The following is a 13083-nucleotide window of genomic DNA, read 5'->3' as shown; positions in this document are numbered from 1 at the left end:
TTAAAAATAATAAAATGTAGTCTTTACTTTGAATTGTAGAAATGTGTGCATCATTTCGGTGTGACAAGCAAGTAAAGGAGAAAGATGGGGTATTGAAAGGAGCGGTTCTCAAAGGGAGGGGAGTAAGAGGAGACCAAAGAGGGTAACAGATGGCCAGAGGCCCGCTCAGGGAGTGCAGCAAGAAGCAAAAAGGGAAAATGATGACAGAAAAAGAAACACTCAGAGACAGAAGAGCCTCACAAGGTCCCACATCCCCGTCTTCTAACTTTTAGGGATACTTCTGCTGAAGACTTATTAAATACGGCTGTGTTCCTGCAACTATAAGCATACATGGGAAACTCCTCCACCTGTGAACTGCAATCAAAACAGGCAGACCCCAGGCATCCCACCCTCTTCTGCCCTACTTGAGGGATTCATTGGGCAACAGCAGCCTGATCTTTTTCATAAGATTTTTGTGTATTATTATTTGTTCAGAGGTAACATAACCAGATTACAGAAAACATGGAAAATAAATAGGGTTGTAAAGTAAGCCATCCCAATCTACTACATTAACATGATCACTGTGAACACTTTGGTTTCTTTGTCATCTTTCTTCCTATACATTTTTCAGAGGAGTATCTAGAGACTCCTATCATATCATATATTTTATGCACCGCTTCGAGTCAAATAAATCTGAATATCTAGCGGGAGAAAGGGAGGAAGAACCCCAGAAATCCACTTTCAGGGAAGACTTAAGAGTAGCAACCAACATTTATACCAAGCACTTGCTCTGTGCCTGACACTATTCTATACACATTTTGACTCACTGAATTCTTAATACAACCCAAGGAAGAAGGCTCTACTATTATCCAAATGTCGCAGATGAGAACATGGAGGCAGAGACAGATTAAGCTATATGTCCCAGGACATGGACAGGGGCTGCTAAGCAGAAGAGTCAGGTTTCAAACTCAGTACTTTGCCCAGAGCGAAGTCTACAACAATTGAACCATACTGCCCCCCACTGAGTGAGGGTCATCACCACGTAAGGGAAAACCAAACCTTCATACACTTGGCTCAGATACAAAGCCTCAAAGACCAAAGAGCTGCGACTGAAGTGTGCAGTCTGAGGTGGAATCAAGTGTGCATGATTCAGACCAGAGTCCCCCACCCCCACCCCACCCTGTCACAACAGAGCCCTCTGCGTGTCTAGAGAAGGGGCCAGAGGGAAATGGAAGAGAGAGACCCTAGACCTTGGAAGAGCCAAAGATGGCTGCTCAAGAGCCCTCCCAGGAGGAGAGAGAGGGCTTCTCCAGACCGCAGAGCAAAACTCAGTCCAACAGTGCAGAGTCCAGGACACTGGTGTGGCCCAGCAGCCACCAGGAACCAGGGCAGCAGCAGCGCTCAAGGGGTGGAGCAGGGGCTTAGGGGTGGGCAGTAGCCCCACTCAGCCCCATCACACAGGCAGCTTCATTTGAGAAGGAAGAGGAACACGCTGACCAAAAATAAACATTTTTATGTCATCATAACTTAAACACTATTACATACCACTATGATGATGAGGGTGTGTTAGTCGCTCAGTCGTGTCCAACTCGTCGCGACCCCATGGAGCCTCCCAGGCTCCTCTATCCATGGAATCCTCCAGGCAAGAGAACTCCAATACTGGAGTGGGTTGCCATGCCTTCCTCCAGGGGATGTTCCTGATGACTTACTATGATGATGACTTACTAAGAAGTCAAACTTTTTAAGTCATTGATTACTAACATTCCATCAATCTATCATTAAAGCAGGACTGCACCTCAGGGCTTCTGGGCCCACCTTCACTGCCTGGAAAACTCCACCATCCTTATCTTCCTGGAGAGGCACATCAGGCAACTGCATGAATGCCTGCTTCCTAAGGCAGACCCTCCCTTCGCCCCCAAGCCAAAGTCTCCCCTCCCCATCTTTCTTATTCTCAGTGTCCTGTCCTTTCCCTTCATAGCAAATATCACAATTCATAAACATGTCATAAATATCTGTGTTCACTTCCACAGTGTCTCTCCCCTCACATTCCATGAGAACAGAAACACGCCTGCTCTGCTCACTGTTACTTAGCATCTAATACCGTGCCGAGGACATACTAGGCACCCAAACATTTGATGCCTGAATACATGAATGCATTAAACAACCAAAAATCCTCCCTTCCCCTTACTTCTGAAAGTGTCATACAGAATTTTTAAATTGAAATGAGTTATGACATTTCCATGACAGGCTGTTAGTTATTTCACACTTTTATTAGAAAAGCCACCCGACTCCATGCTCCTGTACCAAACACTAGTCGTAATGTGTACTTGGTCAAGAACCCATCAATAAACAAATACAAAATCAATCCCATTCCTGTATACCAGCGACACCAATCAGAAATGCGTTAAACGATTCCACTCACGATGACGACAAAAACCATAAAGCACCTTGGCACCAATCTAATAGAAGATGTGAAAAAGTTTTACACATAAAATTACAAAAGTTACTTAGGTCTTCTATGTCCTTTCATTGAAAGACATAGAAGACTTAATCAATACAGAGGTATATTAGGTTGCAGATGGGAAGCCATGAGACCCTGAAGATATCAATTCTCCCTAAACTTTTATTATGAATGTGATTCCAGTAATACAAAATAAAAAGATAAATAAATAAACAAGCGACACGCTTGGAGAACATATGTGCAAGTTAACCTGTGTGGAGGGAGAGAGAAGAATGCAACATGCATTTGACACGTCAATTGACACAAAGACAGACCATGGCATTTGGTGTGAATTCCAGTCATTTAACTATTATAGGTGTGCAATGTTACTTGCAATACTTTGACTGTTTCAAATATTTTCTCTGTTGTAAGCTGTGAAACAGTAAATGGTACCAGCTCAGGAAAACTGGGTTGTGAGAGATGTGTAGGTGTGACAGGTGGAGAGGGGCTTCCAGGAAAAAGGAAAGGTCCAGGAGAACAACCAGGTAGAGAAGCAAAAGAAATATCTGAGCGAGAACCAAGTAATACCTGGTCCCATGGAAAGTCAGACAGTGACAGGTCTAGAAACAGTACATACAATGCAGTAACTCCAGCAGTGTTACCTACAAAGAGATCCTGCCACAAAGGGGGACATTGGTCACACAAGCTGGGACATGTGCACACCCCACCTTCCTCGTGGAGATCCACAGTGCACAGTCACAAATAAAAGCCCACGATAGGCTTTCTGCAACGAGGAAACTGTTAGGTTTATTTAAAGAAACTTATTCAAAATGTTGTTTAACCAGCACTTGCTTGGCCAAGGAACTCTTTTTTACACTTACACCTACCAACTTTTCATGGAACAACGCCCTTTGGGAAATGCTGCATTCTGGTAACCCAGCCTTTTAAAGGCCTGAACCAGAATAGAGACTTAGGGATTTGAAAATAAAAGGCAACACTCAACCAGACACTGTAACTGAATGGACGGATGTAAAAGTCACAGAAAATAGAGAAGTCAGTGATGCTCCCGAAATCCAAAGTCAAGATGACTCTAAGAATGCTATTAGCACAGACACAGGATCAACTCCTTAGGTAATGGGCCCTAAGGTTGGATTTTGATGGATTTGGAGAGAGAGTAAGATATTCCCCTGGAAAGAAAACTGAGCAAGGAGTTCAAAGACTTGGAGTCCAGTGACAGATGTATCCCTGGGTAACTTTTCAAGCCTGGGCAGTTCTCAGACACACGGGAGAGGTTACAGTGGTGGCCTGAAGGCCCTTTCAACTTTACCACTCTACCATTCCAAAAGCTAAATATCTGAAGTCAAAGCACCAAGAGAGTCAAGTTCTGCCTTTAAAGAAGGTGTGAAGTGTTTACAACACAGGATACAAATAAACAATTCAAGAATCTGAATATATGAATATAAGTACAGGGATGAGAGGTTTTTAAGAGATTATACAACTATGGGTGCTAAAGAGATTGCCCCAAGATCTATAAAAGCTATACAGTCCCCTCTTCCACTGTCACAAAATACTTAGTATTCTGCTATGGCAGAAAGCAGATTCCTGAATCTGACCCAGTGTGGTGGTTCATATATTTTTATGAATGCCTCTCAACACCCTGAAGATTCCAAGCAAGTGAGAACTTTTTGCTAGATGGCTCACCACATCAGGAGTAAATCAAAACTGTGGTCAGCATATTACAACTGTAATTAGACTGCATGAGGGCTGCCAAAAAAAAAAAAAAAAAGCCATGCAAACTGGCCTAAGCCCTATGTTCATAAAAATTAAACTTTTCCTAAAAGCATTTAGACAGGGACTTCATAAAATGAATAAAACAGTGATGATTCTTTTGAAGCACTTTCAAGGGAAAAAATGATCAGCTAGGAACTGGGCTTATTTGCAATCTGAACCCTGCAAACAGTGCTTCAGAGTCTAATATAGAATTTATAAGAAATGAGCACCAGGGTAAGAGAGAGAAGGTGTACACTGGCAAAAGCTAGTGTGGCCAGTGGGAGTTTTTCAACCAAGGTTTTTGGTTTGTCTTTTTCTCTTCTGCTGGAAGTGTGCAGAAAATGTTTTCATGAAGCCAGTGAAAACGAGCAGTCAACTAGTATGCACACACACAATAATGAAACCAATAATGAATAACCTGCTCCATTCCATTGTCCTTTCAATGCAGTTTTCTAAAGTCTCTTCAAGGATGTGAATTCTTTTTTTAACAAGTTTTAAAACGTGTAAAGTACAATTCTGAATCATATCTTCATTTTAACACAGCACAATGAAACCATCTGTGTAATTTCAAGGCATCTTGAGCCCATGCAGGATTGATCAGAAGTCTTTGGAAAGCAGAGACCTGGTCTCCTCCTGGCCCTCCAAGTTATCTACGAAAGCCAGGCACCTGGTGTTTATAAAGCTCAACGAGTGGTTTATCTGGTAAGCAAAGGAAGAATATCCATTTTCACTTACCTCTCGACTTCAACTTCCAAAACTGCCTATCTTGGACGAGAATGCATTTCATACCAATTCTTTTCTTCCTTTCTTTGTCCGAAGTCTTAACGCCCAAAGTTCCAGCTCTGCAATGGTACTCCCACAGTTTACCCACATGCATGAGACCCTGAGCTCCAACTGGATGTCCAGCAGCATAACTGTGCCCACAAAGACTGGAGGCCAGAGATCAGACAAAGCCCCGGAAAACTCCCAGAAAGCCAGTGAACTCCCACAGAGAAGGTCCTGATCAGGAGAGGATGAGAAAGATCACCAGGCACATCTGGCTCCTCAGTTGGTTTCACCAAGTCTCCCTCACTTGAGAGAGGAGAATAATCCAGGAGAGCCAAGCACAAGACACGGGGGGAAAAAGGAGAAACTCAGAAGCATTTCAACCAACTCTCCCAGCACTAGTCCAGTCAAGGACACAGGAGCCCTGACTCCATGGGACAAAGGAAGTGATCTAGGAGGGAGAGAGACTGTCAGGGTGGGCTCACTCTCGAACTCCATAAAACTCACTCCTTAAGGCTTCCAAGAGCACGGCACCAAGAGGAAGCGGGCGAAGCACACAGTCTTGGGTTTGATCTCTACTAGCCCTGGGCCAGTTACTCAACCCCCCATTTACAAATACCTCCTACTAAAGAAGAACAATGAGTAAGAAATGAATCAGGCTATGGAGAATACCCAGGATGCAGCCTGACACGGCACAAATACCCAATGCTTAATGGACAGCAGCATGCATGTCATGTAGCAAAATATATTACAATTCTTTGGTGACTTGGCATTTTCTGTCCACAATGCAAATAGGCCTGAAGTCTATGAACAGCCTCAGTGGGGCTGAACACAAGATGAGGAATGGTGGGATGCTGGCAGGGAAGAAAGCAGGAGGGACTTGCTGGACAGCAGGACCGACCATGGAATTCAACACCCTCTCCCATGGGATGGTACTTTATACATCCTCGGGGTCTAAAAAAGGATCCACTCTTCTCTCCTCAAGCAGCAAATTCACAAGAAAGATGCTCCTTAACATCCCAACCAGTCCAGCTTTCAGAGGCAGGTGTTCAGAGACTCAACCCTCTGGCACCATCAGAAGTTGGAGGAAACAAAACCAAGGCTCAGGTGCTGTGCTTGGGTCCTCCCACTCTCACACTTTTGTTTGTTTTCAGCTTTTGTCTCAGCAGCAAGTGTTGGCGTGGCCTTGGTCACCACAGCTGTCACAGTCATTTTCTTCATCACCAGCATCCACTCTCTGGGTGCACTGAGCTGCCCTATACATCCTCTGATACACAACAGATTTCCTTTGCTGCTTTTTAATGTACAACCCTACATCAGCTGTGTGCTTAATAAGATATGAATTGATGAAGACACTGGCAACTGAAAAGAAACCTATGACTGGTTATAAGAGCATCCTTCATCCCTTTTAGCTGGTATGGAAGGTGCTCCCAGTTAGCACTCAGCAGCCCATGTGTGTGCATCCCCTCTAAATATCCAATAGGTGGGAATGTAATGGCTTCAGGAGACAAAACTTATTGCACTTATACTACAGTCTCTGAAGACCCCAAATGAGGTCCTAGCTTGAAATAATTAAACAAGTAAAGGTAGAACTTTCAGTCTTCAAAGTCTTATCTTAGGAGCAACAACAAAAAGAAACCAATATTGAATTTTCCACTTGCCCAGGAGCATTCTGAGAAGTCCGTAAGCAGTTGATGATGCCAAGTGTTCAAATCCACTCCGCTCCTGCACTCAGGGGTCTCCTAGGTCAAGGTCAGGTGCCTCCAGTCCAGCACCATACTCCATTCCCCACCCAAAGGACAGATACCACTTCCATTTCCCTCTCACGTCGATGCCTAAGCTTCCCTTCCCTTCCCCTGTGGGGACAGGATGAGCACAGAAATCCTGTGGAATGTGTGTTCCCACAGAGCTCAGAAATGTGATGATCTCAGAGGATATTGTAAAGAAAGACCCTTGACACTTCCCTAAGGAAGAATGTCTTCTGTAAAAGGCGACTGCCAGGACAAAAAGCAAGTGCTGGGAAAATCTACGGCCTGCTGCTGTGTATGACTCCAATTCTGATGTCCCACTTCCTCTTTAGAATCACATTCCTTCCCTCCTTATTCCTCTTCTAAAAAGACATGCTGGCATTAGGTCTCAGTAAAGAAGCAAAGTGCAGTGTTCTAATAAAGGCTGGAAGAAAAACAGGCTAAAATAGATTTCAATAAATATAAAGTGACTATAAGATCTACTTTAAATGTTCCCTCTACCAAAAAAGAAAAAAAAAAACATTTATTTTTAAAAATGTGCAGCCTAACTTTTTCATTTATTTCATTCACTTAAAGTTTATTAACACAGGCCATCAAACAGCAAAGCTTTTTAACAATACAGTTTGAAGAGTTGTCACTAATCTAGCCTTTCAAACCTATCTCACAGTGGTTTTTGAAAGAATCCATGATGGTAAGATATAAGAAAGTGATATGAAATCTGCAAATAGCTAAACACATACTTGGGCTTCCCAGATGGTTTAGCAGGTAAGGAATCCACCTGCAATGCAAGAGACACAGGAGACTCGGGTTTGATCCCCGGGTCGGGAAGATCCCCTAGAGGAGGGCATGGCAACCTATTTCAGTATCCTTGCCTAAAAAAAATCCCATGGACAAAGGACCCTGATGGACCACAGCCCAAAGGGTCACAAAGAGTTGTATACTGAGACACTAAGCACAATCAAATAGATAATCATGTTGCTGTCATTCCCAGTATTAAAAGATAATCATACCATATACACTGTGGCCTTGGAATCAGAGATTAGAATTCAAGTCTCACCTCCACCACTTACTAGATACCTACACAACTAAGCAAGCTACCAAACTCCCTAGGCCTCAGTTTCAAAAGTTAAAATTGAGATAATACCCACTTTATCAAGTTGTGAGGATTAACAGAATAATGCATATAAAACCCTTTTCACATAGTAAATACTAAATGATAGCGTAAAATCAAAGAGTCCATTGAAAATAGTAGAAGGGGGCTTCCCTGGTGGTCCAGTAGTTAAGAATCTACCTTGCAATGCAGAGGACACCAGTAAGATCTCTGGTCAGGGTAGATCCCACTTATCGCAGAGCAACTAAGCCCGTGCACCACAACTACTCAGCCTGCGCTCCAGAGCCCTAGAGCCTCAACTACTGAAGCCCGTACATCTGGTGCCTGTGCTGCACAAGAGAAGCCACCGCAATGATAAGCCCGTGCACTGCAGCAAAGGGTAGCCCCTGCTCTCCACAATTAAAGAAAAGCCCACTCAGCAATGAAGACCCAGCACAACCAAAAAATGAGAAACAGCAGAAGGGAGGGGGACAATAGAAGAACCTCGCCCAAAAGGAGAACAAATATGAAAAACATGGATCCTACATGCTGAGGACTCCCTTCTTGGCCAATACCACTCCCACCCACCCCCACTCCCTCCCACTGATGTCAGAAGCTCCTCATTGCTTCGCATAACTGTGCAGCAATCAGGGAGAGTCTGTCTTTAACTCCAGGCTTGACAAAGTGATGATTCATCCCATCCCATGAAGAGGGTGCAGCCTGTAACCAGCCTCATCATACAATGGGGAATCCATCGAATGGCCTGTGGCCAGAGACCAGCTATTTAAGAGCATCCCCCATCCATGTCTTCCGTAGCAGTGACAGTCTTACACTTCGCATTTTGTTAATGTATATTTCAAAGAGTACTTGGGAGGAATCCAACTGTGCTCTATTTTACAAAACAATTCACAACATAAACAAAAAGCCCCAAATGGCAAGGCAATAGTAAGGAAGGCAGTCTCCCTCTGTTCGCTGCCCATGGCACCATGTTTTGCCAGGCAGCGTGTTAGTTATAATGACAAACAGCTTGACGGTTGGATAGCATCCCACTTTAGCTGCACATCATAATGGCTCCTGAGGACAAATCCCACTGCTTTTCAGCCTGGCCTAAAAATCTGACCACATCCTAGTAGCTGGTACAGCTCTTTTCCATTACCACTGAGTGGGCAGGAAACATTTTTCTCCCCCAGAGTAAGTTTCTCACCCCCTTTCTAAGGTTAAGAGACTTTCAAACTTGGTTGTCTTCAAATCAACAGCCAATGGGGTAGTTTACCCCTGAACCCTCAGATGTCTCAAAGCAGCAGCTCTGCGTCATTTCCCAGCCCTGCCTGAAGCCAGATAACTATAACTGAATGTCTCCTGAACTATCCCCACAGTAATTCTAACCTTCAGTACAACTCTGGGATCCTTCCACCAGGGTCCCATAGGCACAAACCATGAATGCCTGGAAATGTCAGCCTCCTCCCTAAATGGTTTCGCTTGGAATACTCCATTCAAAGAACACTCATCATTCAATCCCTCCCTCCGGAGATCAGCCAATCCTCTTGGGCCTCTTGATTCTAATCTAGGAAAGGGTCACTTAACATATGCCCAACATCTTACATTCAATTCTACCTCCCCCTAAAAAAAGATTCCTGTTCACCATAATGCTAACTGTTCTCTGTCTTAATCCAGATGACCCACATTACGGGCAGTGAAGAAAGCACAGAAGCAAAGACTCAACTCAAAACCCAAAGAGTGGTGTGTATGATGTGTTTTCTGGGAAAGACTGGAAAGGGTTTTTCAATCTGGTGTCTGGTGTCATCTAATCTGATTCATTGATTTAGCAATGTCTAATTTTCTGATGGTTTCCCGCCTCAAATATTTCTGGAAATTTGTTATACTATATTACAATGGAGAAAACTGTGTCAAAATCAATGCTATAAAATTTGCTCCCTACCCATTCAAGTCAATACCTACTAGCTACAAACACGGATCCACAGGCACATATATACACACAAATACTCTGATTTACAGCGGGAAAAAAAAAAGTCTTCTTCCATTCTAATTAAGAAGACTTGATTTCAACAAACTAACACTGAGAACGCCTAGAACTCAAGGAAGTACACAACTTGTTGCAGCAATAAACGCTCGGCCGCAGTCTGAACAGAGCATTACAAATAAGCTCCAGAAACCCACACAGCAAGCCCTTGGACAAAACGCTGGGTGTTTGTAATCAACTCCCCACTGCTCTCTCATCACCCACTCCCCAACCCTCTTCCCCGCCCCAGCAAGAACCCTCCAGGACTCCAGCTCCTAAACTGGCTTCCATTCCAGCCCCGCCCCCTCCCCTTCCCTCTCCAGGACCGTGAATCAATCCCATCCCGGGCAGGAAACGAGACCCAGGGCAGCCCCCTCCGCTGCGGTGGAACAAAGGAGCAGAGCGCAGCTGCACGCGCAGGACGCCCCATCGGGTCCCAGGCCCTTTCTCCCCAGCCGCCGGGGCACGCCGCACCTGAACCCCACTCCCCAGGACGCCCCATTGTTCTCTCTCTGCTTTCCTTCCCGGAGGAGGCCACCTCGCCTCCTTCTATAGAACCAGGGGGCCAGGAAACAGCTGTGCACCAGGGGGATGGAGGGGCTGTGGGTGAACACCACGAAGACCTGGATTCCACTTTGCCCACAGGTACGAGGGGGATGGGGCAAAGTGAGAGCAACTTAGTTTAGCGCCCTCTACTCTCCCACCGCCCCCGAAGCAACTGCGGAGTCGCGACCACCCTGCGCGACCTCTGGTGTGCGCAGCTCTCGCCGCATCGCCGCCCAGCCCGGGAGTGGAGACCGCAGACCCCGCTGCCCCGCGCCCCGTGAGTTGCGGCGAGACCACGGGGACCGCGGGCACAAAGGACCGAGCGGGCAGGGCAGGGGGAAGGAGGGAAAGCGCTCGCGCTACCTCGCCGAGCGCCACTCTGCCTCCTCGTCGTCTTCCCTCTCCGGCGCGCTCCGGGACGCTGGCCCTCCGCGAGGCTGCGGGGCTCCCACGCTGCTACTCTGCGGACGCTGCTAGCTGCTGCTGCCCGGCGACTGCCGGCCCCTGCGCCCGCGCTCCCAAACCGCCTCCAAGCGCCGCAGCCGGGGCTCCCGTGCGCGCCCGGTTGCAGAGTGCGCGGCCGCGGCGGAGTGCGGCGCTGCGGCGGGAGGCGCCCGGCCACTCCCCTCTCCCCAGCGCGGGCGGAGGGGCCGGCCGAGGGGCGGGGGCGGCGACCTCGCAGCCTGGGATTCGCCCCTCGGCGCGCCGGCAGAACCGGGAGCCGCCGCCTCCCAACCGACTCACCTCCGGCCGCCCTTTGGCCGGCGGCACAGCGCCCCCCGGTGAGCGCGGGTGCAGCCTCGGCCCCAGGACCCGCCTGCACGGGGCAAGCAGGGGTAAAGAGGGAGAGGGAGAGGCGTCCCTCCCAGCCCACAGAAGGCACGGCCCTTCTACATTTTTCACTCCCGGATTTATTAACATCAAACGACAAATATAATTACTGGAGGGGCAGGCCAGGGGGACCGGGCCGGCGGGAAGTAAAAACTAGAAGCCAACCTGCGGGCACCGGCTGGCAAAGAGTAGGAGTGTTCATTGTTCCTTCTCCCTTGGATAAAAAAAAGTTGGGATACCCAAGAATATTGGAAAATATTAATTTGACCGAAAAGGAAAAAAGTGTACTGAGTAGCAAAGTGTACTTTTATTTACAAGATTTTTTAATATCTTCTAACTCAGTTTCATGTTACGCTAAATAAACACTGGCCAAGTCTCTGATATAGAAAATAAAAGATAATTTAAAAAGAAATTTCAACTACGTGTGTATGTGTATGTATTGTTATTTACAAGATTTTTTAATGTCGGAACAACAATACATATGAATATAGAATGGTCAGTGACAAAGTGTTCATCTGTATATTATTTCGGCATCCTGGAGTGGACAGAGAATCAGGCCCTCCTTCACTCCAGCTGGGTTCTTGTCTCTTTGTAAAATTCAGAGCAAGCGATTTGACCCTCGCCCTGGTTTCCTCATCCTAAGAAGGGAAGGGTGCTCATCCTAACTTACTCACTGGGTGAGGTGAGGATTACTTGGCTAAGGTGTTGAAAGCGATGTAGACAGGGTAATTGTTACTCATGTTTCTATTTTATCCAATAATGAAATAAATTGCCATAAATGGGGCCAGGTTTAAATGGACTGACCTATATCTGGAAACTGTCACTAAAATGAGGTGAACCAAAGAATTCAGACCATATATAGTAACTGTCCCCACAGGCAGTGCTATTTGTCAAATGCTACCAATAGAGACTGAAAAGGTAACTGTATCTTGCTTTGAAACTACACTATCATTGATGGCACCATTAACATTCTGATCTACATAAGACACTGGAGATGTTCTAAACTTAAACATACTGAGTACCAGGTACTGTTCTTTTCCTGTTTAATCTTCACAAAAACTTGGGAGGTAAGTTACCCTCTTTGTCCTTGTTTTACAAACCAGAAACCAAGAACAGAGAATTTTTCCAGCAAATAAGTGGCTATACTTGTTTGAGGACATGCCCACAAATTCCTTTACCCTCCTCCCATTAAGGAATGGAGTTAATTGCCTGCCTCTTGCATACAGGCTAGACTTAGTGATGTGATTCTAACAAATAAAATCCAGCAGAAGTGATGTTACATAACTTAAACTTCTGATTCTAGGTTGTTAAAGGAGCTCCAGCTTTTCACCTGGCCCTCTCCTGGGACAATCATCCTTAGAATTCAGCAGCCATGCTATGAGGAAGCCCAAGTCATATGGAAGGTCAGGTATGGGTGGTTCTGCTGATGATGCCAAGTGAGGACCCAACCTTCAGCCAGATGAACTGCCAGACATGTGAGTTACGAAGCCATTGAGATTACTCCAGCCCCAGTCACTGACTGAGAGACCTCAAAAGAAACCCTAATTGAGCCTAGTCAGTGCCTAGAAAAGGAGAGGTAACAATTATGCAAGATTGTCTTCAGGGTGGTCACTGCAGAGCAGTAGGCACTGGGAACCCTAGGAGAGCTGGGGCGTGAACCCCGGCAGTCTGACTCCACAGTCTTCACCACAGTCAAGCACACTACCTCAGACTTTGATAATCTAGCCTAATGAACACCCTGAAGATTCCTGCCTTCGCAACAGACAGCATACAGACCTACTACCTGATAACAAGTGTTAGACACTCTTCTCCGTTTTGCCCATCTAACTTAAGGTTCCAAATTAACTGCTTATAGTGATTTGGCAGTTAGGGAGCCCCTGACCTCTGCTGTCCA

At 46.0% G+C, this 13083-nt stretch overlaps 1 protein-coding gene across 7 annotated transcripts in view; it reads right to left on the bottom strand.

Annotated features, from left to right (window-relative positions):
- MYO1B (myosin IB) overlaps nucleotides 1-10967 on the bottom strand; it is a 190905-nt gene extending 179938 nt beyond the window's left edge. For all 7 annotated transcript variants that reach the window (XM_081581388.1, XM_081581391.1, XM_081581387.1 and 4 more), the window contains exon 1: nucleotides 10722-10967. The gene's annotated coding sequence lies outside the window, so the exon portion shown is untranslated. The remainder of the gene's footprint in view (nucleotides 1-10721) is intronic.
- Between the last annotated feature and the right edge of the window lie 2116 nt (nucleotides 10968-13083).

The sequence above is a fragment of the Giraffa tippelskirchi genome, chromosome 3 (assembly GCF_054371585.1).
Source record: "Giraffa tippelskirchi isolate mGirTip1 chromosome 3, T2T-mGirTip1v1.2.pri, whole genome shotgun sequence".
In the NCBI taxonomy this organism is placed as follows: domain Eukaryota; kingdom Metazoa; phylum Chordata; class Mammalia; order Artiodactyla; family Giraffidae; genus Giraffa; species Giraffa tippelskirchi.
Note: the sequence above shows the minus strand (reverse complement) of the source record. Positions and strands in the feature narration are given on the sequence as shown.